This window comes from Medicago sativa, chromosome 6 (genome assembly GCF_051527215.1).
Source record: "Medicago sativa cultivar Bolivia chromosome 6, Bolivia_mono, whole genome shotgun sequence".
Classification (NCBI taxonomy): domain Eukaryota; kingdom Viridiplantae; phylum Streptophyta; class Magnoliopsida; order Fabales; family Fabaceae; genus Medicago; species Medicago sativa.
This window is the reverse complement of record NC_140754.1, coordinates 66289831-66302314: the sequence shown is the minus strand read 5'-3', so window position 1 is coordinate 66302314 and position 12484 is coordinate 66289831. Positions and strand designations below refer to the sequence as shown.

General features: G+C 37.3%; 1 pseudogene; it reads left to right on the top strand.

Annotated features, from left to right (window-relative positions):
- Positions 1 to 2843: 2843 nt before the first annotated feature.
- On the top strand, positions 2844 to 3500 carry LOC146916436 (secreted RxLR effector protein 161 pseudogene; annotated as a pseudogene).
- The last annotated feature ends 8984 nt before the right edge of the window (positions 3501 to 12484 follow it).

Genomic DNA, 12484 nt, shown 5'->3' with positions numbered 1-12484 from the left:
GTGGAGAGTGAATCTGCTAAACATGTCACTGTCTTGACTGGTAGAGTAATGTCAGATACTGAATCATATGATGAAGTACTTCCCTATGAAGAGTTAGCTGCCTCTTACAATGAGTTGGTTGCCAGAAGTACAAATATGTGCCAGTTGGTTGAGAAGTAGGAAAATATCGTCAGTCAACTGTAGGTTGAAAGGAGTGATCATCTTGCAAAAATTTCTGAAATTAATGATGAGGTACTCCAACTAATCTCTCAACTAGAGCATGTGAAGAAGCAACTTAGGATGATGACCACAGGTACTAATGCTCTGGAGGAAATCCTAGAAAGCCAGAATAAAGAAAAACCTAAAGTTACAGGTTTTGATTATAAAACTTTAAACATGAAACAGAGAAACAGGAAGTCAGCCTATACTCCAGAAGATTGTGGAATAGTTAGGAAGCAACAACAAGCCCAAAATGTAAAACCTGATTACTCTTCTATGAGAAAGTCAATGTTTCAACATTCTAGGGAACATCAAAAGTCTAAAAGCAAGAAATTACTTCGTGCCTGGATTTGTCATTACTGTAGGGGGAAGGGTCATATAAAGCCTTTCTGCTTCAAACTGTATGGACATTCTAAGCAATCTCAGCAAAAACCATCTGATCCAGAAGAGAGGAATGTCAAGAAGAAATGGATGCCAAAGTGTGATACTGTTGGGTTGATAGCTCACACCTCTCTAAGAGTGTCATCAAAGGAAGACTGGTACTTTGACAGTGATTGCTCTAGACACATGATTGGAGTTGATAAATATCTTGAAGATGTGAAGCCTTATGCTAGCAGCTGTGTTACTTTTGGTGATGGAGCTAAAGGAAAAATTCTAGGTATTGTTAACTTCATCAAAAATGGGTTACCAAGACTTGACAATGTGCTACTAGTAAAAGGACTAACTACCAACTTGATTAGCATAAGTCAGCTATGTGATCAAGGAATAAAAGTAAAATTCAGTAAGCCTGAGTGTCAGATTACTGATGAGAAAGGAGAAGTGCATATGCGAGGTACAAGATCTAAGGACAATTGTTACCTTTAGGTACCTCAAGAATAAGCTCACATGTCCACTTGTTTTATGAGTAAAGAAGAAGAGGTTAAAATATGGCACCAAAAACTTGGCCATTTAAACCTAAAAGGTATGAAGAAGGCCATCTCAGTAGAAGCAATCAGAGGACTTCCCAAACTCAAAATTGTTGAAGGAGACATATGTTGTGAATCTCAGATTGGTAAACAAACTAGAATGTCTCATCCAAGGTTGGAACATCAAGTAACCTCCAAGGTTCTTGAACTTTTTCACATGGATCTGATGGGACCTGAACAAGTTGTAAGCATTGGTGGAAGGAGGTATGTTTTTGTAGTTGTGGATGATTTCTCAAGATTTGCCTGGGTGAACTTTACTAGAGAAAAATCAGATACCTTTGATGTGTTTAAAGACTTATGCACACAACTGCAAAGAGAAAAAGATAGTGTCATTATGAGGATCAGAAGTGATATGGAAAGGAAGAAAACCTACTGTCAAATATTTTCATGTTTTTGGAAGCAAGTGATACATATTGGCAGATAGAGAACACAGAAGGAAAATGGATTCTAAGAGTGATGAGGGGATATTTCTTGGATACTCGAGTATTCAATAACGGAACCAAGTATGTTATGGAGTCCATCAATGTTGTGATAGATGATGCTTCTATAGACAGAGTTCCTGATGTTCAACCAGATTTTGAGACATCTCTTCAGGAAACTAATGCACCTACACAGATGAGTGAACTTGAGACTAAGAAAGAAGAAACTGAACAAATGAGCCGGATCATGTGTCAACAAGCAAAGGACCCTCTATCAGAGTTCAGAAGAATCATCCTCAAGATCTTATAATTGGAAGTCTTGATCAAGGAATCACCACTAGGAGATCCAATGAAGTGGTTTCTAATTCATGTATTGTGTCAAAGCTTGAACCTAAAAATGTTATAGAAGCTCTTACTGATGAATTCTGGATTTAGGCAATGCAAGAGGAATTGAATCAGTTCATGAGAAATGAAGTGTGGATTTGGTACCAAGACCAGAAGGCATGAACGTCATTGGGACAAAATGGATTTACAAGAACAAGTCTGATGAGAATGGAAATGTGACCAAAAACAAGGCAAGGTTAGTTGCTCAAGGTTATACACAAGTAGAAGGGTTGAACTTTGATGAAACTTTTGCTCTTGTTGCTATATTGGAGTCTATAAGGTTACTTTTGGGAGTGACTTGTATTCTCAAATTTAAACTGTTCCAGATGGATGTGAAGAGTGTCTTTCTAAATGGCTATCTAAATGAAGAAGTTTATGTTGGGAAGCCAAAAGGGTTTGTAGATCCTAGCTTTCCCAATCATGTCTACATATTGAAGAAAGCTTTGTATTGTTTAAAGCAGGCACCTAGAGCATGGTATAAGAGACTCACACAGTTTCTTGTCAACCAAGGCTACAGAAAAAAGGAACAGACAAAACCTTGTTTGTGAAAGATGATAAGGGAAGACTGATGATAGCACAGATCTATGTTGATGACATTTTCTTTGGTGGGATTTCGAACAAGATGGTTCAACATTTTGTCCAGCAGATGCAGTCAGAATTGTAAATGAGTCTTGTGGGTGAGCTGAATTACTTTCTTAGTCTTCAAGTCAAGCAAATGGAAGACACCATCTTTATTTCTCAGAGTAAGTATGCCAAGAATATAGTGAAGAAGTTTAGTATGGACAATGGTAGTCATAAAAGAACACCAGCAGCTACTCATTTGAAGTTATCCAAAGATGAAAATGGCGTTGCTGTTGATCAAATCATGTATAGGTGCATGATTGGAAGTCTATTGTATCTTACTGCAAGCAGAACTGATATAAGTTTTGCAATAGGGGTTTGTGCTAGATACCAGGCTGAACCTAAAATGAGCCATCTCACTCAGGTAAAGAAAATTCTGAAGTATGTCAACAACACCAGTGATTATGGCATTTTATACTCTCACATTACTAGTGCTAGGTTGGTTGGTTACTGTGATGTTGATTGGGCAGGTAGTGCAGATGATAGGAAAAGTACTTCAGGAGAATGTTTCTTTTTAGGAAACAACTTGATCTTTTGGTTTAGCAAAAAACAGAACAGCGTGTCTCTATCTATAGCTGAAGCTGAGTACATAGCAGCTGGTAGCAGTTGTTCTCAACTTGTATGGATGAAACAGATGTTGAAAGAATATAATGTTGAACAAGATGTTCTAACATTGTATTGTGAAAATTTGAGTGCAATAAATATTTCCAAGAATCTCATTCAACATAGCAGGACTAAGCACATTGACATACGTCATCACTTTATCAGGGATCTTGTTGAAGAGAAGGTAGTGACACTTGAACATGTTGCTACAGAGGAACAATTGGCAAACATCTTCACCAAAGCCCTAGATGCTAAGCAGTTTGAAAAATTAAGAGGCAAACTGGGGATTTGCCTGTATGTGGAGCTATAAAAATTCTATTGTGTAAGATGTGCTTGTCTCCATTACTTGTTGCACGTCTTTGTTTTAGGGACTTTGTCCTGGTTATATTGAGCACTCTTTGGTACTCTGCTCTATGTTTCTTTTGGTTCTTATTGCATGAAGAGCTAGCTTTGACATATTTTGTGGCTAAAAAGGGGGAGTAGGTGTATGTTTTGCCTGCCTACCTGTTTATGCCTGTTTATGGATTTATTTTGCATGTTTTCTTGTTGGGTGTATGTCATTTGATGTCCCTGTTGATGTTCAAACATCTCAACTGTCTGCACATCTCTTCTGTCTGCCTATGATGCTTGAAGTTTTCCTGTGTTTGCTATGCTTTTAATGTTTTCCTTTCTTTATTAGTATGTGTAACAACCCGATTTTCGTTAGATTTATTTTAATTGTTTTTATGTGTGTTTATTTATGCTCATATGTGATTATCTGTCTTTGGGTACATTTTGATGGGTTTCCGTGTTAGAAGAGTATTTTGGTCATTTTGGACTTGAGGGTATTTTGGTCATTTTGTGAGCAAGGGTAAATTAGTAATTCCATCGTGTAAATTATTTTAGTAGTGTTTTGAGGAGGAATAGTTATTTTTTCTGAGTTACTAGAAAGTGGGGTAATTAATTTAGAACCGGTAACTATTCGTTATTTTTAACCGTTAAGTGAGTAGAAACATTTTGAATTGATTAGTGAATGTGTTAAGCCCATTAAGACATTAAGGGTTAAGCCCAATAGTGAGGAGCCTATTTAAACCTTAGTCTTGGAGGAAATTAGGTCACACAGCATCATTTGTTCATTTTCACAAAACATTTCAAGAGAGATAGAGAGAGAAAGAGCTAGAAAGAGGGTTTTGAAGAGAGAAGAACTTGGGAGCAAGAAGAGGGTAGAGACTCAAGGGATTGGAGCTAAAGTGAAGCATTAGCTAGGTTTATGATCCAATTGAGGTAAGGGGGCTAGTATTCTCTCATAATCTTTTGTATAAGCTCTTTTCTACTTAAATCCATAAGTGCTTATTTGTGAAAAGTGATTAATTGTGAATTTAATTGGTGAAATTCGTGCTCTTATTTGGATGTAATGTTTGGGTATGTGAATTTGATGATAATTAAGTTGTTGATGAGGAAATTACATGCTCAAGCTATATATACAAGTATACTTTGTGTTTTGCCCAAAATTGGTGAAGTATGATATTGTTGTTGGATTGTTGATGAATTTATGTTTAATTGATGTTGTTGCTGTTATGAGATGTTGTTGTTGACGATTGAAACCTTGCGTGTTCATAGTCATAGAGTTGTGGTGTGAATTTGTGTGGTTTTTGAAAGTTTTACAAAAAAATGGGTTAAATGCTGATTTGTGTTAGAATGATGTTTTGATTCAAGTTTTATATGGATTTGAGTGCCTTTTCATGTTTATAAACGTTTAGACAAACTTTGGGATGAATTTGGGCATTGGGGAATCAAAAATTGGGATTTTGGGGTGAAAATGGAGTTTTACCCGAGAGCTGACTGTCTAAGCTCGCCATGGAGAGCAAACTGGTGGCCATGGCGAGTGAAGAAACTGTTGCCATGACGAGTGATTTGGTGGCCATGGCGAGTTGCACAGTGCAACAACTTATATTTTGTCGTATTAGGGTTTTGGAGTCGACCCGGATCATTCCAAACTGATTCTTTTGATGTAATTAAGTGTAATCAAACATTTTAAACCTCTGTAAACATCAATTGAATTGATTTGACATTGGTTTGATGAATCATTCCTCAAACTCGAAAACGTCAAGAACATCGATTTTTCCGGAACTTGTTTTTCTCAAGAAAAAGGGTGGGGTTAAGGTTGTGTGCTGATTATATGATTTCTAAAAATGGTTGTGATTGATTTCATTAACTTTTGAATTGTTTTGCTTTGAAAATGGAATTCTTTTGGAAAAGTGATAAAGAGAGACGAACTTTGTGATTTTCATGATTTTGTCGTATTTAGCCGGTGAAACGTACATGCATACTCAACTGCACTTATATGTGATCTAAGTGTATGCATAGTTGAGGTATTAGATTTCGTTTACTTGGTTTTGGTTCAATTGTCTCAATTGTTTTAAAGTTGTAAAACGATAGACGAACTTTATCGAAATTGACCTTTAAGGTCGAATATCTTGTAAATCCTTTGTGACAAGTTTGATTTGATTATATGAAGACGTGTGAATGATTGATAGATGTAGAATATGATGTTTATCATAGTATGATAGATTTTCTCCTTTACTTGAATTGTGAGAAATTGTGTAGAGTTGTCGATTTGTAATGATGTTGATATTGTTGGTGAATGCATGTATGTTGATGATGTTGGTGAGTTGTTGTTGAACATGTGCATAGTGTGTCATATGTTCATGCATTCATGGTTGTGGGATATTTATATCCAGTTGAGGTGATTATGATGTGTTGTTGGCATCATGGGGTGACGGCCTAGACGTTGTTGGTGACGGTACCACATGCATGTAGGAGTCGGGTCTAGGAGCATTGTATGTTGTGGCATGAGTCCTAGTCGTTTGGTGCTTGTGTTTGATGTGATTGGTGGTTTGCATAATTGTGATGTTGTGATATTGTTGATGTTGATGAATAATGTTGAAGTGAACTATCTCTTAATTGGAAATATTTGAAGTTAAATTGATAGATGCATTTTCAATTAATTATGTTTGATTATGATTGATGTGAAGCTAACCCCCAGTGGTCTTTGACCGCCTACATGTTTGTATGAATGGGTAGACGGCGTGCAGGAGTGATCTTTTAGATTGATTGGTGAGTTGCCCGAGGATAGCAGGAGCTTCCTCTGTTTATCTGTCTTAGTATAGGCTCTGATGTAGGAGTGTCGGTCTATACTTTATTTTGGATTGATTTTTGTTGTTGAGATTTTACCCACTTGTCGGGTTTTAGCGATTTGATTTGGTGGTATATGTTGACTTATAACATGTATACTTGGAGGTGTATGTTTTATATCCGCTGCGACTTTTGAGGAAATTCTATATATGCATGTTGTTTTATTCACGTGTTTTATAATTGTATTATTCACGTGTTTTATCGCTTTAATAGAAGTACGGTGTTACAGTATGCATGCCCATGTTCAGGGGGAGTAGGAGTTGTTTCATGTGTTAGTATTCACTTATAGGTTGTTATGTTGAGGGGGAGTGATACTATGAAGTGTGCTTGGATGTACTCAAGTTGTGTGGTAGAATGTGGTATAGGATGTTGAAACATCCAGATGACAAATGTGGGAAATTTATTTTTTCCTTATTGATGGGAATTTAATTTTCCCTTTCTGATGTGGTGTATGATGTTGGAACATCCAGTTACTTGTGAGCAAGGGAATTAATTTTTCCCTTTTATGTGTTTTGTTCTCTGTGAGACAAAGTTTTTTTTTATCCGCTGCTGCATGTCTCTTAATTTTCTTGATGTGATACCTTCTTTTCTCTAATTTGCGTATTTCCATTTGAAGAAATTCTGTGAAAATAATGGAAGTAGATTTTGAGAGTTTATGTTATACTTCTTTAAGTCTGATTGTTTGTAATGTGACTGAAGAACTTTTTTTGTGGTGTCTCTTAAGTTCGTCTGCATGGATGTGTTTGTTGGAACAAAATGTGTTAACAATGAACCTTAAAGAGTTTTGATGATAACAAGGTATTAAAAATTGTAAATTGGACTAGCTAATATTTGTTCAAGTGTACAGGACCATAATTAAAAAGTTACATCATCATTGGTTCTGAATGAGCAAATAAAGAGCAAAGGAAACAACATAATTGAAGCTTGGACGCTCCTGAAGGCAACGTGCTCCTGAAGTTAAGTCGCTTCTGAAGTAAGAATAGTGCTCCTGAAGACAAGAGGTCCAGAAGTCATATCATCAGAAGCTGCATCATCAGAAGCTGCAGAAGTCATATCATCAGAAGCTGCATCATCAGAAGCTGCCTCATCAGAAGCTATTTCACTAGAAGCTGAATATCAACTGGATTTGCAAAGATTCAAGAATTGAAGAATTATCACTGCAAAAGTTGTCTATTGGATTCGAAAATGCTACAAAGGATTAGTGGAATTTTGCAACGGTCATTTCAAAGGTGTTTGAAGGCATGTGCTTGCAATTTGGACGAAAGCGTTGACATTTGTACGAATTGTACAACCACGTTCTCCACTACTCTGTTTTGTGTCCACGCTACAAGACAAGAAAACAGCTCCAGAATACGGCTTCGCCTGCATAGATGTTCCTTTGGATAAGGAATGGATTTCAAATTAGTTCTTCATAGGACAACAACCAAATCAGGCAAAAGATCAAAGGTGAAAGATCAAGCTTCAGCAACGACTCTTTGGGTGCTGGCAATTTCACAACGTCTCTTTCACACCTCTATATAAAGGAGTGAAGACCTAGAGATTTAGCAATGCTGAACAACAGACTCTCAATACTTTTACAAGTGCCAAATCTCTGCTGAAATTGTTCTGCATTCACTTAGAATTTCTGTGTCTCATAGTCATATCTTAGAAATTCTTAAGTCCATTGAGTCTGTATCTGATTTGTATTGTGAGCACCTCTGATTGTATATCAAGTGTTCAACCTTAAACAATTTTCTGTGTAATTTTGTTTAGTTAGGAAGTCTCTTGCAGTTGTGCTTGAGCAGGAAGTCTCTTGATTGTGTTCTTGAGCAAAGGAAGTCTCTAGCTTGTGTGCTTGAGCAAAGGAAGTCTCTTGCTTGTGTGCTTGGAAGTGCAAGGGGGACTGGACTACTTCTGGATTGTGGAAGGAACCAGTATAATTGCTTTGTGTCGTTCTTCTTCTCTCTCTCTGTTTTATTCCGCTGCATTTAGATTCTGATTATCACTTCAGAAGCTGTCTCACTTAGCTTCTGATCAGTGTGTTCAGTTTTTAGGAGAAACGAAGAATTTTTTAAAAACACAATTCAACCCCCCCTTCTTGTGTTTTTTCTCACCTTCAATTGGTATCTAGAGCCTTGGTCTGTTGTGTAACACTTAACCGTGCAACAGTCAAAGATCTGAGAAAAACATGTCTATTCCTCCTCCTACTGGTCCTGGTGATACTAGCTATAAAAATGTCTCACATGATTATAGTGATAGTAAGAAATCCAGTGTTGGAAACGTTCCAAAGTTCAATGGAGATGCTGAAGAGTTCTCTTGGTGGAAGACCAACTTTTACAGTTACATCATGAGCCTAGATGAAGAATTATGGGATATTCTGGAAGATGGTGTTGGTGATTTAGTCCTTGATGAAGAAGGAGCTGCTGTGGATAGAAAGAAACATACTCCAGAACTGAGGAAACTCTACAGAAAGCATCATATTATTAGATGAGCCCTTGTCACTGCCATACCCAAAGCAGAATACATGAAGATGAGTGACAAATCCACTGCTAAAGCTATGTTTGCTTCTCTCTGTTCAAATTATGAAGGGAGCAAGAAGGTCAAAGAAGCAAAGGCTCTCCTGCTTGTACATCAGTATGAGTTATTCAAGATGAAGGATGATGAAACTATTGAGGAGATGTACTCAAGGTTTCAAACCTTAGTTTCTGGGCTACAGATTCTAAAGAAGAGCTATGTTGCTTCTGATCATGTAAGCAAGATACTCAGAAGCTTACCTGCCAGATGGAGACCAAAGGTGACTGCCATTGAGGAAGCTAAAGATTTAAACACTTTAAGTGTCGAAGATCTTGTTAGTTCTCTCAAAGTTCATGAGTTAAGTCTTAATGAACATGAGTCTACTAAGAAGAGTAAATCAATAGCTCTTCCATCCAAAGGCAAGTCATCAAAAGCTCTCAAAGTAGTTGAATCTGAAGAGGAAGAACAGTCAAGTTCAGATTCTGAACCAGATGCTGCTGAAATGGCCATGCTCTCAAACAGACTTCAATATCTGGCCAAGAAGAACAGAAAGTTTCTCTCCAAAAGGGGTAACTCCAGAAGCTCAAAGAAAGAAGATCAGAAGGGATGCTTCAACTGTAAGAAGCCGGGACACTTCATTGCTGAATGCCCTGATCTTCAAAGAGAAAAGTCAAAGGACAAGTCAAAGAGGTCTACATTCAAACCAAGCAAATTCAAGAAGCAGATTAAGCAGAGTTTAATGGCAACCTGGGATGATTTGGGTAGTGAATCTGGATCTGATAAAGAGGAAGCTGATGAAGATGCAAAGGTAGCTGTCGGGTTGGTAGCAACAGCAACTTCAGAAGCTGGATCAGATTCAGACTCAAAAGATGAAAACGAGGTATATTCCAAAATTCCCAGAGATGAACTTGTTGAGTCACTTAAAGAACTTCTTACACATTTTGAAGTAAGAACCAATGAGTTGAAGGATTTAAAAGAAAAATATGCTGATTTGGTACAACAGCAAAAATCAACTCTATTGGATCTGAAAGCTTCTGAACAAGGACTTAGGGGCTTTGACTTCATGTGTAAAACATATGAAGATCAGCTCAGGTTCTTATGTCAGAAGCTACAAGAAAAGTGTAATGAAAAACCTTTAAGTAACCATGAAATTGCTCTTGAAGATTTTATTATATCTGACATTGACAGAAGCAGAGTAGCTTCTATGATTTATAGCATTTACAAGAACAATGGCAGAGGAATTGGTTTTCCAGAAGTGAAACTTGAGAAAACCAATCTAAAATCTTGTTGTGAGTGCATCAAGGAAGGTCTGAAAACCTTCTTTGTACCAGAAGGAGCTGAGTTAGAAACTGTTGTTCAATCAGAACCTGAAGCTTCTAGTCCTAAGGCTAAGATTATTTCAAAGCCAAAGAACTCTAAGTCAAAGGCTATGATCAAATCTGATTCCAATACTTCAAAGGTTAGGATCCTGAAAAGATCAGAACCTATTCCTCAGAGTCTGGTGAAACCAAAATCTGGGGTTCTGAAGTCTAAGTTTCAGAAGAAGACAGTTACTGCTTCTGAAGTACCAAAACCTAAGGTGATGGTTAATCAGAAGCAACCCAACTCATAGCACAAGGTACAAGAAGTGAAGAGTAAAGCCTTAAGTACTAACCTTCCAGGACCCATAGAACAATGGGTACCTAAATCTAAAAATGTCAATGATGCAGGTATGTCTAAGAGCAGTGCCAAAGCAAAGATCATGGTACCTAGACAGCGGTTGCTCAAGACACATGACAGGAGACAAGTCCATGTTCCTCAGCCTAACAATGAAAGAGGGAGGAAATGTGAAATTTGGAGGCAACCAGTCAGGCAGGATCATAGGTACAGGAACTATTGGTAATTCCTCTACCTCAATTAATAATGTATGGTTGGTAGATGGTCTTGAACATAACCTTTTGAGCATTAGTCAATTTTGTGATAATGGTTATGATGTGTTTTTTGAAAAACCCAACTGTACAGTAATCAACAAGAAAGATAAATCCATTGTGTTCAAGGGAAAGAGAGTTGACAATGTCTATAAAATCAATTTTTCTGAACTGGCTGATCAGAAGGTAATTTGCCTACTATCAGTAAATGATAAGAAATGGATGTGGCACAGAAGGTTGGGACATGCTAACTGGAGATTAATCTCTAAGCTTAGTAAGTTACAACTTGTGAAAGGGCTACCAGACATTGACTATCATTCAGATGCACTCTGTGGTGCATGTCAGAGAGGGAAAATTGTGAAATCATCTTTTAAAACCAAAGACATTGTCTCAACCTCAAGACCTTTAGAATTACTCCATATTGATTTATTTGGACCAGTGAGTACTGCATCCTTATATGGAAGTAAATATGGATTAGTCATTGTTGATGATTACAGCAGATGGACTTGGGTGAAATTCATAAAGAGTAAAGATGTTGCGTGTGATGTATTCAGTAGCTTCTGCACTCAAATTCAATCTGAAAAAGAATCAAAAATTTTGAAAGTCAGAAGTGATCATGGTGGAGAATTTGAAAATGAGCCATTTGAAGCTTTTTGTGAAAAACATGGAATTTTCCATGAATTCTCTTCTCCTAGAACTCCACAACAAAATGGGGTTGTAGAGAGAAAGAATAGAACTTTACAAGAAATGGCCAGAACCATGATTCATGAAAACAATTTACCAAAACATTTTTGGGCAGAAGCAGTGAATACGGCATGCTATGTTCAAAACAGGATCTATATCAGACCTATTTTGGAGAAAACAGCATATGAACTCTTTAAAGGAAGAAAACCCAATATCTCTTACTTTCATCAATTTGGATGTACATGTTACATTCTGAACAACAAGCTCTACCTAAAGAAATTTGATGCCAAGGCCCAAAGAGGAATCTTTTTAGGTTACTCTGAAAGGTCAAAGGCATACAGAGTGTATAATTCAGAAACACTCTGTGTTGAAGAATCTATGCACGTTAAATTTGATGACAAGGAGCTTGAAGATAAAACTTCAAAGCAAGATGAAAGTTTTGCAGAGATACAGGTTCTTGAAGGTACTCCAGAACCTGATCAGATAGCTGAATCTGAAGATAGTCCAGAAGCTGAACCCACATCAGAAGCGCAAGATGAAGCTGCTTCTGATGAAGCACAAGATGGCTCACATCAAGAGGATCCTCCCAGAAACACATTCAAGCACAAGTCTTCACATCCTGAGGAGCTAATCATTGGAAACAAAGATAGTCCAAGAAGAACAAGATCACATTTCAGACAAGTAGAGTCAATGATTGGACTAATCTCAATGATTGAACCTACAACAGTTGATGAAGCACTTTCAGATGATGGATGGATCCTAGCTATGCAAGAAGAGTTGAATCAATTTCAAAGAAATGATGTGTGGGATCTGGTACCCAAACCTCAGCACAAGAACATTATTGGAACAAAATGGGTATTCAGAAACAAGCTGAATGAGCAAGGTGAAGTAACAAGAAACAAAGCCAGGCTTGTTGCACAAGGGTATAGTCAACAAGAAGGCATTGTTTACACTGAAACTTTTGCTCCAGTTGCAAGATTGGAAGCAATCAGGTTACTTCTTTCCTATGCAGTCAATCATGGCATAATATTATATC